Source organism: Passer domesticus, chromosome 4, assembly GCF_036417665.1.
Source record: "Passer domesticus isolate bPasDom1 chromosome 4, bPasDom1.hap1, whole genome shotgun sequence".
In the NCBI taxonomy this organism is placed as follows: Eukaryota; Metazoa; Chordata; class Aves; order Passeriformes; family Passeridae; genus Passer; species Passer domesticus.
In genome coordinates, this window is record NC_087477.1 from 84,287,349 (window position 1) to 84,293,880 (window position 6,532).

General features: G+C 44.6%; 1 long non-coding RNA gene across 2 annotated transcripts; it reads left to right on the plus strand.

Moving 5' to 3' along the window:
* Positions 1 to 684: 684 nt before the first annotated feature.
* On the plus strand, positions 685 to 4,072 carry LOC135299790 (uncharacterized). Of its 2 annotated transcripts, none has more exons than XR_010361691.1 (2): positions 685 to 1,691; positions 3,256 to 4,072. It is a non-coding gene; the product is annotated as an uncharacterized LOC135299790 (long non-coding RNA). The 2 variants fall into 2 exon arrangements; XR_010361692.1 differs by having other exon boundaries at positions 3,259 to 4,072.
* Positions 4,073 to 6,532: the final 2,460 nt, after the last annotated feature.

A 6,532-nucleotide genomic window follows, 5' to 3' on the forward strand; every position in this document is an offset into this window, starting at 1 on the left:
GAGTCTCTCCAGCCTGATTGTTTTCTCGTCAACGTTTGCAGAAGCCCTGGGACGGCGAGGCAAGATCGAGCCGCCGGAGCGGCGTCTGCGGGCTCAAGAGTGGAACGGCGCGGCAAGGGAGTTTTTACCTCTCAAGTGCTTCAGCCGATGGGAAAGACAGAGAGAAATGCGTCTGATGAATTATCATAAAAATGAGGCTGCGTCCTCCAGCATCTTGGGTGACCCCATGGGAAATGCCCATGGCCTTTCCCTTTATGCCAATAAAGTTACAGGACTCCTGTGTCTCCTTTTGGACATAAACCTATGGTGTTTGTGGGTTACTTTTCCTGACAGGGCGATGGCCGGGCCGCCCGCGGGACACGGCCCCGGGCAGCTCCGAGCTTCGTGTGTTGAACGTGAGGCCGCGCCCTTTCCCGACGGCGCCTCGGCCCGGCCCGCGCCGCCCTCAGGGAGCCGGGCCGAGGGGAGCGGAGCGAGCGGCTCCGAGTGCAGCCGGAAAGAGCCGATCTGTGCCGAACACACAGAGCGGCTCCGAGGGCGGCCGAAGCGAGCCCAGAGTCGCCGAAGAGGCGAATGTTGCGCAATGCAGCCGACAGGAGCCGAGTTCAGCCGAACCGAGCCGGGTGCTGCCGAACCGAGCCGAGCTCCGCCGAGCGCAGCATCCCGGGCAGGGCGGGGCGGGCTCGGGGTGCAGCCGGGGCCCTGTGAGGCTTCTCCCTCCTGGCCCTCTCTGTAGCCCTGCTTCCTCCTCCCCGCAATTCCCTTAGTTATCTTCTTTCCCCCATTTCCCTCCCCCCAATGCTGACTCATTCCTGTCCTGTCCCTAGCCCGCTACTCCCTTCTATTCCCCCTCTCTCCCACCTCTGTCCACGGTCCCTCTTCTCCACCTGCCGGGCTTTCCCTTCCCCTCCGGCTTTCCTCCCCAGCCCGACGTCCCTCCGTACCCTTTCTCATCCCCTGCTATCGCTCCTCTATTCCCGTCCCCATTTTCATTCTTTCCCCGCGGCCGCGGGGCTCGGGGCGCCGGAGAATAAAGCCCAGAGGGCCGGAGCCCGGCGCCCCTCGGCCCCTGCAGGAGTCCCCGCACGGGGCCGGAGCTCTCGGCGGATCCCCCCGTGCCGCTCAGACACAGCGCCCGACACTGCCGGACCTGCGGCTCTCCCGACATGCCGCTGAGAGCGGCCCCGCTCTGTGCCGAGCCGTCCCTGCCGCTCCCTGTCTCTGCCCCTCGGGGTGACAGCGAGGCTGGGGAGGAACTTCAGCCCCTCTCGGGTTGGAAGGGACCTCAAAAAAGACCCAGTTCCATCCCCCTGTCCCGGGCAGGGACACCTTCCCCTGGGCCAGGTTGCTTTGCTGTGCCCCCAGATCTGTCACCTGAGCTGAGCCGTCCCCACACGTTCCACGCATGTTCCCGCAGAGACCACGCAAGCTTTGCCACAAGGAAAAGTCCTAAAGGCCCTGTTCATCCCAAAGACATCAAGCCTAGAATTTCTTTCTTTCTGCACTGTTTGCACTTCTTTCTTTCTTTCTCAAAGTGTCACGCACATCAAATATTGCTGCGGCCTACTCCTGTGGGATTTTCAGGAGTATTGGATATAGTTTCCTTTTTTTTTCCCTTTTCTTTGTAGCGGGAAATCCTTCAAAATCCTTTCCTCCTCCTCAAGACTCTGCGGCTCCTCATTCCGTAGAAGGTAAGAGCACATAAAGTGGTGGGACGGGGAAATGCCTTCTCGCTTGCCAACAGCCTTAAGCTGTACAGGGTGCTGTTTGCCACAGGCATTCTTAGCTCCGTGTCATCAGGCCCCAGTCTAATCTGCCAGGTGTGATTGCCATGGAATAAAATCCTTTGCTGGTGGCTGATCGCCCCCAGTCAATTGGATTACACAGGCAGGAGCTGGTGCTGCCAAAGGCAGCGAGGGTTTGGGAATCGTGGCTGCTGCTGCTGCTGCTGCTGCTGCCGGGGCTTTAAAGGCTCCTGCTGAAAGGAGGAGTCAATGGGGTGTGCATCCTCCCCCAGCAGAGCTGAGCATAGCAGGACCCGTGACTGTGCTGTCTCTGAGCTACGCTGCTACTGCCTAAAACCTGTCCTGCAGTGTGCCGTGGAATTGCAGAGCAAGGGATGCTTAGGGCATAAAGCCTCGCCAGGGGTGACAGGGACCGTTTCAGGCAGCACAGGGAAGTGGTGCCGCTTTGCCTGGTGGAGAAGGTGTGAAAATGAGTTAGCCCAGACCCAGGGCACCGTCGGCTGTGGCCATTGGCCTCCAGCTGGCTGCGCGTGGGGACAGAGGCAGCCTGCGCCTTTACAAACGTGTTTATTGTTCAAAGCGCCTCGCTTAGCCTTCGCTAGCAGAATTCCGCATCTTCAGTTTGAAAACTGCCAGACACAGAGCCCGAGCATCTATTGTAGCCTGGAGGACTTGTAGCATGGGAGAGGCAAGAACCTGCATCCTGCGCCATGCGTGCTCTTACTTGATGTGGGAATCCTAATGGTATTATTAAGGCGTGGCCTCAATATGTCTCTTACTGCCTTGCCATTCGTGAAGCCCGAGGCTGGCTTGTCCTGGTTAGCTGTCTGATGTGGAGGAGCTGACCTGCCAACTCCTGTGGAAGTGAGTGCTCTCCGTGGAGTGACATCCTGTAAAATTTCTGTCACAGAATCTCTGTCTTTATGGCTCTCCTCCACCGAGAAGGACATGGCCTCGTTGTCAGCAATTGCTATTTCTGCAATAGCCTAAAAATGCTATCTTAGTACTATTTATTATTTCAAAAGAAAATACTTTGAATCTGTGTAAGTGATAGCTAAAATGCCACCTGAAAGCTAGAAAGAGCACACACCTATAATCCTCTTCCCTCTTGTGTCACCGAGTGTGTGAGACAGAAAGGCCCTTCCCGTGGAGGGATAACAGCACTGAAAGATCTTTTCCGGGAAAAGCAGAACACTGGAACACGGAAGTAGCCTTCAGTTCCTGCAGCAGATTTGGGACCACATGGAAGGAGGAGCAGAGCTGGCCCGGTGCCACAGCTGCGCATGCAGTGGGGATGGAGAAGCTGCCATTGTCTGTCTTCTTGGCTGAGCCTTTAAAAACAAGGCACGTCTCTGTAGTGCCTTTTCGAGCCTGACATAAAAGTTCCCCCTAGACGTCCAAAGGCAGCTGTTTTCTTAGCAGGAGGCGGTCAGGAAGAGGCAAAGCAGGCAAAGGCATCAGCTAAGTCTGGCTAAAGAAGTTGGCTGAGGTGTTTCTCCCCCCTCCTAAGCAGCCAATTTGGAAGCACTCTGCAGAGATCTATCTGCCTGGGAGGAGAAGCAGAGGCGACCACTGAAAAGTGGCACGTGAGCTCTGGTGAGGACTGCTGCTCCGCCTGCCTTGGTGTGGGAACTGCTGAGCTGCCGTTCCTGTGGTGGGAGTGTTTCTCCTCTCATGCAGGCAAGGCAGAGACCTGCCAGGTAAGGAGCAGGTAAGGTTTAAGTGACGAGATGTCCCAAGGAAGAAGTGACATGACAAAAGGAAATGGCCTCGAGTTGCAGCAGGGAAGGCTTAGATTGGATTGTAGGAAACACTTCCTCACTGGAAGGGTGGTGAGGCATTGGAGCAGGCTGCCCAGGGAAGTCCCCGTCCCTGGAGACATGGAAAGGATGTGTAGACGTGGTGTTTAGGGACCTGATTTGGGGGTGGGGGGGGCTTGGCAGTGCTGGGGCAACGAGGGAGGCAGGGAGGGAGGGAGGGAGAAAAATCCTCTCTTAACATGTACCAATTAATCTGTGAAACTCATCACGGCAGGACAGCACGAAGACTGAAAGTGTGATAAGGTGTGGAGTGAAATGGAGAATCCGAGAAGTGACAAGAGCATCCGGTGCACAGGGGGACTGTGCATTTTGCTTTTTGCTTGGATTTCAACTCCAAAGTTGTGAGGAATTTGGAATGAGATGGGACATTTCAGAAGAAGACCAAGGAGAGGAAGAAGAAGTTGTTGCAGTCCTGGCGAAATCTTTTTTTCCTAGCTAATAAAAGAAGTTAGTGTGGGGAAAAAAAAAAAAAAAGTATTTTTTTTTCCTTCACTCGTATATTCTTTGGTGGTGGATGTATGGTGTGTTGTTTTCCTTTTCGGTATTATTAACTATGTGCAATTTGGTTTTGGAGTGAAGATAACCTTATGGATGGGGTTGGTTTGTATTTGAGGTAGAATTAATTTCAGTAGGTTTCCTTAACAGACTTCTGAGATGTATGATATTGGGATTTTGGTTGTGTTCCTTGTATGTGTAAAGATACAGATTTGGTAGGGCTAGCTGGGCTGCTGGAGTTTTGGGTGGTAATTTATTAGATGGCTTTTGCTGGATGCCATTTTTAATTTTTGAAAGTTTTTTTTTAATGTAGCAGTTTTAAAGTGGTTTTTAAGAATTCATAGTATTGTTTTATATTGTTTCTGCTTGGTGTATGATAAGGGATATGGTGTACCTCTTGAATGTTATGCTTTTGGTGTTCATAAGTTTCGATTTATTTCTGGATAAATGTTTTTTTTTTTTTTTTTTTTTTTAGTTTTAGTTTTTGGGCTCAGGCGCATTTATGTGGTGGGTTTCTATAGGCAATTTTTAAAAATCTGTGTCGTGTTCTTTTTAAGTATTTTAATATTCAATTTTTATTATGCTTTTAATTGGCTTTTTAAAAATTCTTTTCATGGATTATTGGTTATTATTTGTGAGTTAGCATAAAGGTAGAGCTTTGGGGGCTTTTTTAAGACGTGTTTAGGGTCAGTTGTACAGTTTGGAGTTTAGCGAGTTGGTCTGATGTATTTTTTATGCCATTTGTTTTTATTAGCAGTTATTTCGTTTTAAATGTGTATTTGAGTTTTTTGGGTTTTTGAGATGTTGGTTGAGGAGGAAGTTTACGCTTATAAATGATGGAGGTTTTGGGGCAATAATAATGGGATTTTAAAATTGATTTATAGTTGGGTTTATTTGAATTTTGAATGGGGTTAAGTGTGGTGGGATCCTTGTTCTCTTAGTAATAGAAACAGGTTTTGTTTTGAAACGGTGTGACGGGGCGAGCGTGTACTGCGGCCTGGTGCTGAGCAGGGCGTGGTGGTTTTGTGCTGCTGATGTGTTAGGTCAGTGAATGCATATGGTTTACTGTATAGTTTAAAATAGAAATAGCTTCAAATTTTAAAAGAAAAATGAAATTATAATGATAAAAATAAATACAGAAAACAGATCAATACATAAAACTATAATATATAGTGTACTATTGTAAACATGATAATATGATATATAAAATGCTGTCTCTTGTATATCTATACAAAATATATAGATTGTAAATATAAAAATATTTAAATATAGTTTAAAATAGGGTGTTTTTTTGTTTTTATTAGGTTGTAGGCAGGGGTTTTTACTAAATAGTATAAATATAATTAATCTGAAAATATAAAGCAAATCTAAACATATAGAAAATATATATCGAGAGGTATAAATATTAAATATAAATAATCTAATTTAATAGATGATATAAAATAATATTATATTTTCTAGAATATATATAAAGAAAATTATAAATGTCTATGTAAATATAATTATGAATGATATAATTTAAATATTTTAAAATATGGTTAAAATAAAGGGCTGTCTTTGGTTTTTATTTTGTTAGAGGCAGGGGTTTTATTTGAAATTATGTAAAGTAGCATAGAAATATAAATCTAAATATAGAAATTCATAATAAAGGTATAAAGACAGATAATTATAATTAAAGCATAAATACAAATTTAAATATATGTAAGTAATATGAAGGTAAGTAATATAGAATATAAATAATATCATAGAGCAATAGAAACTATAAATATAAATGTGAATATAAATATGAAAAAAGATAAATATTAAAATATGTAAATATAATTTAAATAAAGGGGTTTTTGGTTTTTATTTGGTTAGAGACGGGGTTTTCATTTTAAATAATATAAATATGGATATTGTTTCATAATCATCAATACGGAAATCTATAATCAGGATATAAAAATATATATAGAAATATAAAATATAAATAAAGTAATGAGAAGAGATCTAGTAGAATACAAGTAACACTGTAAATCTATATACATTTTAAGTGTAAATGAATATAAATTTTGAAAGTAATTAAAAAAAAAATTAAACACAGTTTAAGAGAAAGAGGTTCTTTTTGGCTTTTCTTTGGATAGCTGCAGGGGTTTTATTTTAAATAATGTGTGTTACAGAGCTAAAAATATGAATCCAGAAATATAGAATCAATATATAAAGAAATGCATAAATATATATAAGTAAAGTAATATGAGTAGATGTAATATAGAATATGAATTTATCTATAAATTTATAAAGAGAAATGTAGAACTAAACATGATATATCCATGTACATTATGGATATAAAAGTGAATATAAATATGAAAAAATAATGCAATATATTTAAATATTGTTTAAAAGAAAGGCTTTGTGGGGTTTTTTTGCTTGTTACTGGGTTAGAGGCAGGGATTTTTTTTTTCCCCCTTCCGGGTTGTTTTGGGGCATTTATTTCAG